The sequence below is a fragment of the Nomascus leucogenys genome, chromosome 17 (assembly GCF_006542625.1).
Source record: "Nomascus leucogenys isolate Asia chromosome 17, Asia_NLE_v1, whole genome shotgun sequence".
Classification (NCBI taxonomy): domain Eukaryota; kingdom Metazoa; phylum Chordata; class Mammalia; order Primates; family Hylobatidae; genus Nomascus; species Nomascus leucogenys.
Window position 1 is genome coordinate 85,034,198 of NC_044397.1, and position 13,339 is coordinate 85,047,536.

Here is a 13,339-nt window from a genome sequence, read left to right on the forward strand (position 1 = left end):
CCTACTCATCTTTTAAGGTTTGGCTTAAATACCTTGCCCTCTCTCCTGGCTCCCTATTCTAGTCTATTCTTTGGGATGGACTTATCAGTTTCTGATTTTGTATTTGATTGACGTTTACACTTAAAGATCTGCATCTTCTCTAGTTGTCAACTCCATGAAAGTACGCTGTGCTGGTTCTGCTGCCTGCTACATCTTTAGTGCCCAACAAACGCTGGGCACATAGTGGGTGCTCGACAGAGAGGTGGAATGAATGACTTAAATGGATCCTGCATAGGGACAAGCACCTGAGGCAGAGTACTTAAGTCTTCAAAGCCTCAGTTTCCACTTCTGTAAACTCAAGATAATAATTCCTCCTTTACAAGGTAGTGGTGAGGATCCAAATAGTCAATGAATATTGACAGTGCGTTGGGAAAAATTCCTCTACAAATATAAAAGCTTAAAAGACCTGGAACCTAGAGGATGGGCAGGAGTCAGAGAGGAGAAGAGCAACAGGAAAGGGCATGGCCATTTGTCAGGTGACACTGAGTTTTGTATTTCCCCTTTTCCTGACCCCTATGAGGTAGTAGTTATGACCCAGAGGAGGAAATAAGGCTCAGACAGGAGGAGCCCCCTTCCCAGGGTGTCATGGTGAGTCCATGGAAGAGCCGGGATTTGTACCCCTCATACCGAGGCAGGCAAGTTTCCCGAGCATCTCCAACAGAGCTTGACCCCTAGCAGTGGGCTCTTGACAAACATGAATGGAACCAATTCTGAGGGCCAGCCAGAATCACAGTCCTGTCTCTGCCTCTCACTGGCTACAGACCTTGGGCAAGTCACTTCCCTTCTCTGAGCCTCAATGTCCCCATCTGCAAAGTGGGAATAATGAAAATGCCTACAGCCTAGGGTGGTCGGAGGTCAGCAGGAACACAGGTTGAGGTCCTGACACACAGAAGGCAGTCCATAAGCAGCTGCCAGAATGGTTCCGCTTCCAGTGAGGGAACAGCATGAGCGAAGGATGATAAGAGGCTAGCGGTCAGTCAGAGAGGACTCACAGAAGGGGCAGCCGGAGCCAGATGGAAAGGGACTCCCAAATCTGTGCCCAATTGCCTTCTCAAGGCAGGCAGTGGGAAACCTGGATATGTTCTGAACTCCAAAGAGCAGCCCCTGTCCAGGGGCCCTTCCTCAGGCAGCCAGGGAGGTGGCGAAATGGTCATTGCAGAAGCATCCCCTGATCTCTTGCCCCCTCTTCATCCTTCACCCCCAAAGCCCTCACCTCTTTCCAGGTTTCTTGGCCTTGGCCTGAATCTCATACTCCTCAGCTGATCCTGCCAACCTCATCTCCATCCCAAGACCCACCCAGCCCTGCCCCAGCTGACGCCTGGTTCTTGTGTTCACACCCTGGCCTTTCCCACATGGCCCAGAGGGACCTTTCTGTCTTCTATTAGGAAGGCCTTGTACTAATCGGAAAACTTTTGTTTGACGGTAATGCCAAAAAATTCATAACTGGTGAAAAGTAAGCACTGTTTCAGGCATAAGCAAGCATATAGCATGTGGGTAAATACGTGGGTCTGTACACGACTTTGAAACACAAATGCCGTCTTCCCACATCAGAGGGATCTCTCTAACACAGAGATCCTCACTCCCCTCCTCAAACCAGGTAGCTGTGAGGCCAGAGGTGGGGAACTGTGAAAGCTGCACTAATGTAGAGCTTGTTGGTGTCGGGTGGAGGTGACTGGTCCTCGGTGAAGGAGAGAGGCTTGGAAAGGACACCCAGGGTCATCCTGAGATCCTCCTCCTCCTCCAAATGCCCCTATCTGTCAACTTCCCCTCAATTCAACCCAAAGATGTCTGAATCCCTCTGCTCCTCCAGCTGTGCCTCCCACTCAGGACTTGCTCCTCACCAACCCACCACGCCCCAACCTCTACTGTTGCACGGGTTCTTCCTCACTTGCTCCACAAATGTCCCTTGAACCCCATCTGTGTGGCAAGCAATGAACCAGGGACCAGTGATGTCACGGCCCCTGCTCTGGGGAGCTGACAATGGACATGGACCCAGGCGTCTTGAATCCACACTCCATATTCCTTAAAGCATGACCCTGGTCGGGCTTCGCTCCCACCTAGACCAAGAGGAAAAATCTTGGCACCCTAGACCTGCCCACATCTGCAGCTTCACCTTCCCAAACCACCATGAGAAGGTGAGAGGAGGGGCAACCATGTTCCCCAGCCTGAAGATCCTGCCCTCAACTCCCTCCCTAGAAGACAGAGGACCCTGGGCTTTCAAGGCAACATAATCCACAGGGGAGGCCGTAAACACCCTTGGAGAAGCTTGCTTTTCAGGGGAAAGCAAGGCTCAGGGCCAGCATGACTTGAGCAAAGCCACACAGCGCGTCTGTGGCAGACAGACAGGCCCCACCCCTCAGTTCCCAGCTCCATCTCTGTGAGTGTAGACTTGTTTGAACTCCCCTAGACACTGACACTGCCAAGAGAAGGAAGAGGGGCTTAAGACCCTTTTTCTGCGTGTTCTGCTGATGTTCCAAGGACCCAAGCCTCCGCTTCTCTCTATGGCTGTGGGAGGGGAGATGAACCAAGAGAGATGGGGCTAGACAAGGGATGTGGGGCGCAGGCAAGGTAGAAAAAGATAGAGTGAAAAGCATGCAGCAGGGCAGAGAAAAGAGGGGTGTAGGTAAAGAGTAACTGGGGACTATCAAGGTAGAACAGAGAAGTGTATGGAGGTTTTTAAATCCCTGGAGGGAGAGGCAGCAATAAAGGAAAGAGAGTCAGAGTCAAACAGAGAGACAGAGACAGGAAGATGCAGATAAAGAGGCAGAGACAGAGAACAGCAGAAAGAGAGACAAAGAAAACAGGAGAGAAAAGAAAGAGGGAGGGAGGGGGAAGAGCAAGCAGAGGTGGGGCCACAAGGGCCGTCTGTAAATTGCTTCCCAACACCCTCTCCTCTGCCCCTCACACCAGCAGTCCGGCAGGGTGTGTGGTGTCATCCCCATCCCTGAAGGGGCTGCTCTGGGCAGAGCTGAGACTGACGCATGGGAAGGTGTCCAGCTCCCGGCCCTCTCTCTTTTCCTGCACCCAGCTGCCTCCCAAAGAGAAGGGCCAAGTTCAGTGTGGAAGGGGCAGAGACAGGCCCTGGGGGACCGAGAGCTGAAGTGCTGTAACCAGGGGCAGAGGGGCTGCAGTCTGTCTCCCCTCTCCAGTGCCTGGTCCCCAGACACCCTACCTGTTCTTGTCCCCTGAGGGGGACTGCTGAGGGACAGGCTTTGGCTATCCTGACTTTGGCCAATGCCTCCCTCAACCTGTGGCCATCATTTTGCTGCCTGGTGACCCCAACACCCTCCTGTACCTCCTCCTACCCATCCCTGTGCCCCCCAAGACTACCCATCCCATGGCCACCTTTCTGCTCCTCTGCAGGTTTGGGGTTAGGGAAGGGAGCACAGAGGCTTAGATGGGGGGTGGAGGGCTTGGTGGATTATTGAAGATGTGCGGGCACTGCAGCTGACATGGATGAGGAGGAAGAGGAGGGCGTCTTGGTGATGGACGATGCTGATCCTGTGGTGGGGGAAATGGCAGGGGAGGGGGTGGAGAGGGCTGGGGGAGGGGTGGTGAGGAAGCAGGTTGTGGGGGGAGCAGGGCCAGGCTCACATTTGGCATTCAGGGCAGCTGACAATAAAAATGCTTTATTGCCAAGAAACTGGATCGATCGGGGCTGGAGGGGGCCGGCAGGGGGGACGCGGAGGGCTCAGCGCAGAGGCCGGCGGCCGGCCTTCGCAGCGACCAGGGCCCGAGCCGCCCTCCCCCCTGCACCCCCCTCCCTGCCTCCTGCCCTTTCTCTCTCCTGCAGCCACTGCTTAGTTCTTATTATATTTTTTCTTATATATTTTTCCCCCAGCTTCTCCTGCTCCTGTTTTTTTTTTCTTTTAATTTTTTTTAAAACTCACTGCACTCCCAATGCCGCAGGCCGGGTGGGGGCGGGGTGGGGGCATCTGCCTGGGCCAGGCCCCTATCCAAAGGGTGCCCAGAACTGCTGGCTCTGGGATGAGCCCCACTTTGCTTCTGTATCCCCCAATCCAACCAGGCTCCTCCTAGAGCCTGTCCTCTGTGGGTGCCCATCTCCCCTTGCCACCCCTCCAAGGGGCCCCCTTCTAACCTCAGAGCACCCACACACACATCCGTGGTGGGCTGAGGGCCCTGGCCGGGCCTTCCTCCCCTCCCCCCTACCTGGCCCCCTGTTCACTCCCGGAGCCATTTGGCTGATGGTCAGAACTGTCCGTCAAGGGGGCTCTGAGCCCCTGGGGACCCAGATGGGAGGAGGGAGGGGGAGAGGTCGGGGGTCAGGCCACGTCCCCTCAGCTTGTCTCTTTCCCCTCCCCCTTCCTAACAAAGGGAGCATCGGCCAGCGGGGTGGCCTGGTACTCAGGGAAGCGGGGAGGAGAGGGGCTGTGGGGATGGCCATGGGCAGAAGGCAGGGTGGGGGCCGCCTGCCCCTCCTCTGCCCTCCCCTTCGGGTCAAGGCTAAGGTGATTCCTCAACCTCTCGGAGGCTGGGCTGGGATGAGAGGAGGATCTGGACAGACAAAGAACTGGAGCCCTGGGGAGTTGGGGGCTGGGGGGACGCACCTGGGACCCGGGCAGTCCTGGCTGAGGGAGGGGCAAGAGGCACCCCTCTGCCCTGCTCTCACCCTCAGGATGGCCCTGCCTCCCATCTGTACCAATCCCTACGGATCCCAGAGCCATACAGACCTTCCAGCTTGGGCAGGGTCAGATGGGGTGGGGGGAAACTGAGGCCCGGAGAGGGGAGACAGCCCAGGCCCAGGGTTCTCAGCGCTGTCTCAGAGTCTCTCCCCTCACTTCTCTTCCTACTAAGGGAAGACATCTTCCTTTCCTGCCCTTCCCCACCCAGGTCAGGGGAGGTTTGGTGGGGGCAGATGGTAGAGGGTTCTATGGAGAGGGAAGAGGAGGCTGAGGAAAAAGTGAGACTAAGCGTTCTCTTCTCTTAAGCCAGTGGGCAGGGGAGGAAGTCAGAAGAGAAAAAGTCTAAATGTGACCTTGAGCACTGGCCTGGCACAGCTGTGGGAGGAAACTTAACATCCGTCAGAAAGGGCAGGAAACCAACGTAGACAGGGTGCTCCTGAGTACCTGGCTAGCAGTGGCTGGGGAAGAGGCCTTCAGACAGTTTTCCCCTTTTGCCCATGGCCACAGTGAAGGAGGAGGATTCACACTCTGGTTGGTCACAATCCACCTATGACACTGCGTCAGGGCCTCCCATCCACCCAGCCCGACTGTGGGGCGCAAAGTGTAGCTGAGGCAATGAACAGCTGTGAGCCCCCATGCCCACAGGAATAAGGAGGCTCCAAAGAGACAGAAGGAAACAGGCAGATCTTCTGTGCTTAAATTCTCCTATGAAGGCTGAGGTGGCTCTCGGGGAGAGGGCCGCAGCCAAGAGGAAGAGGGGGAGAATAAGGCGGGCCTCTTTTGGAGGGGGTGGGATGGGCTCACACATGCCCCCACAGCCTGCCAAGAAGGCCCCAGATGGGCCAAGGACTACAGGGGTCCCGGCTGCCCTCCCCCAAACCTCCCCTCCCTTCTCTCCCTCTCTCTTTCTCGGCTGGCTATCGACCGGGGCTGTGACATGGTGGATCAATACGGCAGGGATATAAAGCCGGCTGGCTGGCTGCCTGCCTCTGCCTCTCTCTCTCTCCCTTGCTTGCCTTGCTTCCTTTTCCCGGAGCCGCACCCAGGTCCCCCACCATCATGTACCCCTTACCCAGGCCTCTGAGGGGCCGGGCACCCCCCACCACTCCCCTACAACAGGAGAGCTTAGGGAGGCTGAGAGCTTGGACAGCCGGGAGAGGGGGTGAGTATGGGAGTGGGCAAGGAAGCAGATGGGGATGGGGGCCACAGTTTCAGGTAAGGGGGCTGGGATAAATTGAGGGACAAGCCCCCTGGGAGAAAGCAGGCATCCCCTCAATTGGGAGCAGCTCAGGAAGATGGGGCCCTTTGAAGGTGTGTGACGGACAGAGCTCTGGGAGGTGGGCAGGGGGCACCTGTGGGTCCAGAGAGACACTGTCCTGAGCCCATGAGGCAGTGGAAGGTCTGGGGGGGGGTGCTGGAGTAGGCTACGGTGAATGGACACAAAGAACAGTGGGGCGAACCCTCAGGCCAGCCTGCGCCCACCCCCAGAGCTGCCGGCTGCCCCGCCTTTGGGTCCCTGTGGGTAGAAATTGCCTTGGCCTCACCCCAGGGTCTGGCCTGCACATGTGTGGTAGGGGTGGGAGGCTTGTGCGGTTTTGGACAGGAGGTTCCAGCGAGAGGTCTGTGGTGTGCGAGCTGCCATGGACGCAGGTGTGCATGTGTCCTCAGGCTCTGCTGGGGGACTCTGGGACTGCACATACCCGAGCGTCTTGGCCCCTGAGTCATGTCTGTGTGTGAACATGAGTTCATGGATGTGTCCCCAGGAGCACTGGGTGGCTGTGTATGCACTTCCATGAGTGTTTCCCTGACCCTGGGTATCCCTAAGTCTCTGTCTGTCCCTTGGGGATGTATCCCAGGAGCACCTCAGGAATCTCCTCTGTCCCCAGTTAATGGGGTAGCTATGTGTTCCCATGTGCTCTGGGAAGCCTGTGCATGTTGGCATGTGCGTGCCCCTGCCAGAGTGTGTCTGAGCACAGATGCTGCTGTGCGTGAGCCTCCATGGGTCCCGTGTGGATCTGTGCCTGTGCCTGTGGGCAGCTGCGTGTGCTTCAGGGATCTGCACGGTGGTCTCTGTGTGTACTGGAAGCACGTTCTCCTCATGAGTGTCGGAGAGTCCATGCAGTTTCTCTGTGTGTCTATGTGATGCTGTGTGTCCCTGTGTGCCGATGGTCGAGTGTGTTTCCACAAGTGGGCTGGAGGCTCTGGGTGTGTCCCTGTGTGTGTCATGGTGACTCAGTGTACACGGCACGATGTGTGTGTGTAGAGGCTACAACCCCGAGTCTCTGAGTGGGGGAGGATGGCGAGGCAGCAGGGGCTGCCACGGAGACACTGGCTAGCCCGTTTTATCACTACATCATCTCCAAATCCCAATGTCAGGGCCTGCCTGACTTCTTTCCCTTCCCTGCCAGAGACCCCAGACCCCTGCCAGGATGGGCCCAGGCCCCTGCCCCCCCAGCACCTTGGGCAGGCTGCACCTCTGCTCCTCAACACCCCTGCTTTGGTGGATGCCACCTCAACTCCACCAAGCGACCTCCGTCCCTCCCAACCCCCCCAGCGCCACCCGCTCCCCCCACCCTCCCCCCACCACAAGTCCAGTCCAACCCAGACAAAAGCAATTACTCCAGAGGTAAGATGTGAGTGTGGGTGTTAGAAACAGGAAAAAAAGGGGGGGCCAGGGATGGGGAGTGAGAGAGACACACACAGAGGCAGGGATGGACAGCCAGAGACCCCGAGAGACGACAAGAGAAAGAGAACGGCAGAGTGAGAGACAGAGGGACACGCAGAGAGATGCACAGAGAAGCAGAGACAGAAGATGAAAGAGACCAGAAGGGACACAGACACCAAAATCAGGAGGCAAAGGCAGAGAAAAAGAGCAGAGGAAGGGCAAATGCAGAGAGCATGACAGAGACACAGAGACAGAGACCGGAGAGACAGAGAGAGAAAAACAGAGAAAGAGCACACAACAGAGCAGAAAACCCAGTGATGGAGCCACACAGAGAGAAGACGCAGATAAAGAGAGAACGGGGGCCAGAGGCAGGGAGAACTAGAAAGGGGGCAATGCACAGAGAGGAACAGAAAGGCTGAGTGAGAGTGAGAGACAGAAAGGAGACCAGAGAGATAAAAGGCAGACGGCAGATAGTGGTGGAGGGGAGTTGGTAACGCACTAGAGACTCTGAGATGGCAAAGCTAGAGAGAAACTGAAAGGGGATCACATCCAAAGTGATCTCTCTCTCTCTCTCTCTCTCACACACACACACACACACACACACACACACACACACACACACCTTTCTCCCCATTCCCCAGGCCAGAAGTCAGGGATGCTCAAGCCTTTTCCACGTTCCTCTGGGCCCCTGTGAGCCAGGGTGGGGAAGGGACAGGATGAATGGACAGGGATGATCTCAGGTAGTTTCAGGGACCAGCCAGAGCCGACTGGGACCTGATCACAGGGGCAGGGAGAGCAGTACATCCCTCCTTACCACACACCGCCACCTCACCCTCCACACACAGTCCACACACACCAGGGCCGTTGCCAATTTCCTCGTACTCTGCCAGGCATGGCCAGCCTGGGGGGTGGGGGGCCAGCTGTGAGGTCCTTCCTTCCTGCCCCACAGTCCTGCCCACCTGCCTCAGCTGCAGCTGCCCCGCACTGTTTTTTCTTTCTCATTGTCCCCTGCCTTCAGCCCGGCTGCCTTCATCTTTCTCTGATGCACTCTCACGCGCTCAGCTCGCATGCACGCGCCCTCTCTTTCTCTCTGTTCCTTTCTGTCTCTGAGTCCCTCACTCTGCTTTCCTGCCTCTGACTTTTCTGCTGTTCCCTCTTCCTCTTTGCTCCTCTCTGTTGCTCCGTTCCCCTCTCTGTGTTTCTCTGTGATGAGATGCTTGCTCTCTGGGTCTCCCTCCCCCTCCACTCCCATCTGGTATATTCTGGATTCCCCTTTCTTAGACAATCCCTCTGGCCCTCCTATCCACCTCGTCCCCAAGAAAAGCAAGGTTGGGCACAAGGCCTGTAGTCCCAGCTACATGAGAGGCTGAGGCAGGAGGATTGCTTGAAAGTTTGAGAAAAGCAAGGGTGGATCACTGTGTAAAGGACCTCAGAAGCTGTCCTGGAGTGCCAGGAGCGGGTGAATACTTCCTTTCTTGTTTTTCCCTCGATCACCTTTTATCCTCCTCTCTTTCCTCCCCCGCCTCGCACCCACACCAGGCCAGATCTCTGGATCTCCCCAATCTCCATATCTCAGTGTGGCTCTCTCTGGAGACAAAAGCTAAGACTCAACCCACAGGCAACACTCAACACAGAGATCCAGCTCAGAAAAAAAGGAGGTGACCAGCAAGGAATGGAGAGGCCAAGACACATAATGAAGACCAAGAAAAGGAAGAAAGACGATGCTGGGGCTGGAGCCAAAGGGAGAGGAAGAGGAAAGGAAGGAAAGCCAGGAGCAGAGACCCGGCAGGGCAGCGTGAGCCCAACAACTGTGGGGTGGGGGTGGGGCGCGCATCAAGATTTCCAAACAAGCGCAGCTAAAAACACCCAGGGTCGTTCTCTGAGGCCTTCTCTCTGCCTACCAGCCCTCACCACTGCTTCGAAGAGCCCTGAGGAATGTCTCTCTATTTGAAGTCAGAGCCAAGTGCCTGCTCTCAGCACCTGGGGCTCCATGCTTACTAGGATGGTGGGTAGTTGACCTTCATTTGCTGTGGGATTGTCAGGGATTCCAGGGACCCACTGGTCCCCGAACTAGCTCAGAGATGCAAGCCATTTTTACCTCCTACACATCTATAATCCCCACCCCATGGCTGACAAATATTCCCAGTCCACAGCTGTTTCCAGCCACCCAGTGACAGAGCACAGGCAGCCAAAAGGATCAAGCAATCTCTTGCCACCTCCCAGCACCCCCGAATAGTAAACAGACCCTCACATCTGGACTCCACATCCAGCAAGTAGTGCCCTTGCCCGCCACCCAGATCACACAGCTGCAATTTACAGACCACCCTATGGGTCCCACTCCACAGCCATAGCCCACCAGCATCCCAGAGCTGCCTCTACACTAAAGCTGTCCCAGCCCAGCCATCCTTCAAGCTGCATCTGGAACAGCACACACCCTATTCCCCTAGCCAAAGCCCCCAGGGGTGCAATTCAGAAGGAGGCAGACTGGGCCTGGGGCATGTGGACAAGTCCCTGACACTGCGCCCTGGCTTTTCTTGCTTGTCTGCAGAACCTGAACTGCCCTTAAGGCCTGCGCCTCCGATCCCAGGGCAGCCCCCTGCCACACCTACACTCTTGGCCATGGGAGAATGTCCTCATGTGCAGCTAAACACCCTCCTCATGCAGCCTTGAATTCTGTTCCTTCCACATCACCTCACCAGACCCAAGATGAAATCCGCTCACCTAGAGCGAAGCTTCTGCTTCCGAGGCATTCAGGACTCCCCTCAGGGTGTGCGAGCACCCTGGGGCACATCCCTGCTGCTTATGTCTGTGTTATCTCTGTGACCCTGGGACCGCTCCACATTGAAGGCCGTTGTGTCTTTTTGTGGAAGGATGGAAGGACAGAAGGGAAGGAGAGACAAAGTGGTACCACAGCCCTGCTCCTGCCCTGGCACTTGGAGGGCACCAGATACCCAGGGGACTGTAGCTGGCTGTAAGGACTCTGAGGCCAGGCCAGCATCCACAGTCCCCAATAGTGAGTAGGAGCCCAGTCAGTCCACACCCCTTCCCATCCACCCGAAACGTAACTTAGCCCTCGGCTTCTCCTTACCTTTCAGGAGTTCTTTCCTTACCCCCAAAGACTTCCTGAGGCCCCCCTAGGCCGGCCAATGTATCCCTCTCTCCCCTAACCCGGCATCCTGCAGTCCCCTGGTTCAGGTTGGTGGTGTCTGTGCCTGAGCCCCCACCAGCCTGAAAGCCCCTCAAAGGCCACATGGGTCTCCCACCTCTCTGCATCTCCATATGGTGGCACGAGGCCTAGCACACAAGGAATCCCAGAAAATGTTGGCTGAAGGAATAAATGGATGGATCTGGGTTTATGTGTCTGTTTGCTCACTTATTTATTCATTCAACTCATGCTTGCTGAGCACTTACACTGTGCCAGGGACTGAGTGTAGACAGACGTGTTAGACAAACAGAGAGGTCCCCTCGCCCAGAGGCTTCTGAGGGCAGACATTAACCATATAGAATATAATCAGATATGGTGATAGTGCTCAGGAGGGAAAAGGAGGCATCATCCAGCCCAGGGGTCAAGAAAGGCCCTCAGAGTTGAGGAGCCTTAGATGGGGAGCTGAGGAGGTAGAGAAGTGAAGCCAACCCAGAGTGGAGAGAAGGCCCTGGCATGGGTGGGAGGAGATTTGGAGGAAGGGCCAGAAGGGAGAGGAGGAGGGGGAGTCACATGGGACCATGGGCAGCAGAGGCGACCATGACCCCAGGGCTGGGAGGGGGTCTCTCGCTCATCCTGGGGCTCCAGCTCCCACGCAGAGCATTGAGGAGGCCTCCAGACATGTTTGGGGCATCACTCACCTTCCAAATGTGGCTATAAAGGAAAGACAGAGCAGGTGGGGGTGATGTTTATTGTAGTAGTTGTTTCATAACAAAACTATACACCTTAAAGAGTATGGCTTCCTTCAAAGATGTCTCCTCAGGAGGCTGAACTTTTTCTTGAACCATCTGATATTTTGACAACAGCCTTCAAGGCCAGTTTACAAACTCTATCAGCAAAGCGTCTCTCTAGTGTATAATCGTCTCTAGTTTCTATTGAAAAACCATCAAGTGGCCCCAATATTATCATTGCTAAATTCATCAGAGCTGCCGCTAAATCAGACTTCAGGTGGTCTCCGAAATCAAATTCACTCCCAAAGTGCAAAACTTTGCCACACTGTGGAGATACCAAAAACAATGGTGGGTTTTGGTGAGGTAAAAGAATGGGAGCTTTAAGGTCAGGCAAACCCAGGTTCAAATTCTAAATCTACTGCTTACATGTTGGGCGGCCTTAGGCAAGTTGCCTTCATGCTGTGTGCCTCAGTTCCTTTCTCTTGTAACAGGTGCCAACACCCACTTCACAGGGTTGCAGTGAGGATTAAAAGCAAAGTGCCCAGAACAGGCCCTCGCACAAAGGTGGCCCCTAATAAATATCAGTTTCCTCACTGGAATGTACCAGCCCTGTTACGTGTTACCAAGTCAGTCACCCATATGTCCATGAAATCATGGATATTTGAAGGCAAATAACTGAAATCATAGACCTAACTGTGACCTCTGCCAACTGGAAACATAATTAAAACCCTCTGTTACTTCAGCCCAACTTTCAGACATTCCTCAAAGTCAGTCTCTAGCTCCCAAACTAATTCTGCAACCTGGAAACTCCTTGACTCTCTTTTCGAGGATGTGAGGATTCCTGGAAAAGCTGTAACTTCGGTTCCCTGGAGAAAGCACTCTAGAGAAATGACACATCCTGGAACGAATACTCTCAGCGATAATAGGGGTCCATGAATGAACTTCAGGGGGTCTGTGATCATCCCAAAGGGTAGCACAACCGGGTAAATGTAGGTATGTGTTTTCCTGGGAGAAGCTCTATACTGTCCTGAAACTAGGTATCTATGGGCCAAAGGTTGCCTGAAATATGTGGTTTGGACCACGAGGAGATTTTGGAAGTTTTGCATTGGTTGCCAACATTTAAAGATTGGAAGACTTCACACACAAGTCTGGGTTTCTGGCTTCTCTTGAAAAATCAGAAACCCTGGCAAGTCAGGGTTGCATCTGTGCATGAGAACAGTCAGTGGAGCTAAAAAGCAGTCCCCCACCCCATGCATTTTTCAGTCCATCACAGTCCCTACAATGCTGGGTTGCAAACCCTGGGCTACAGCTTCCATCTGCTTCTTAAAATGAGTCTGTGATTCCTGGTACAGCAAAGGATTCCTACCCAGGAGTCCTACAAGGGCACCCAGACGCCTCCCCGGGGTCCTGAGACCTGTGGGTTAAGCTTCTCTGGTGGGAATAGGGGTGGCAGTAGAGGGCTGTCCCACCCCAGAAGCCCTGTCCACCCTCCTCCCTAGATGCTCATTGCCAGGGGCTCACCAAGCAAGCTGGAGCAAACACCAGGGCAAATGGCCAGAGCCCCTGCTTCCCACAGAGGTAAGCAACAGGAGAACTAAGGCTTCTACCTGGGAGTCTCAGTGGGCTTCAGGGAGGGGCTTCATAAAACCTTCTTTGTTCAGGGGAACGCTTCCAGCCATATTTTGAGCTCCCACTTCCTGCAGCTACACGATTTCAAGGAATAAGTACTTTCATCTTCACGCCACCTCCGTGTGGTAAATGCTATTAATTACCCTCCTTTGACAGATGGGGAAACTGAGCCATGCCCAGGATCACTCAGCCACCTGTCTCTTCTTCCTCTATCTCCTCTTGCTCTCAGGATGGCACTTAAGGTGGGTTCTATTAGTATTCCCATTTACAGACAAGGAAATGGAAGCTCCAACTTTCCCAAGTCCCTGGAAGTCAGGAAAAGAGATTCGAACATAGGCGTGCTTGACCCCAAAGCTGTGATCTGAGCCACCGAGTTACCCCCATCTCTCTCCTACTGAGCCCTAAGACTCATCAGCAGAAACACTCACAGTCACCAACACCAAGAACCACTGGTTTGGCCCGAAAGCCACAGGATGCATGGAGGGTGAAA

General features: G+C 54.9%; 1 protein-coding gene across 1 annotated transcript in view; it reads right to left on the bottom strand.

Annotated features, from left to right (window-relative positions):
* Nucleotides 1-13,339, bottom strand: part of POU2F2 (POU class 2 homeobox 2) — an 87,765-nt gene that overhangs the window by 57,522 nt on the left and 16,904 nt on the right. The gene's annotated exons all lie outside the window — the stretch shown is intronic.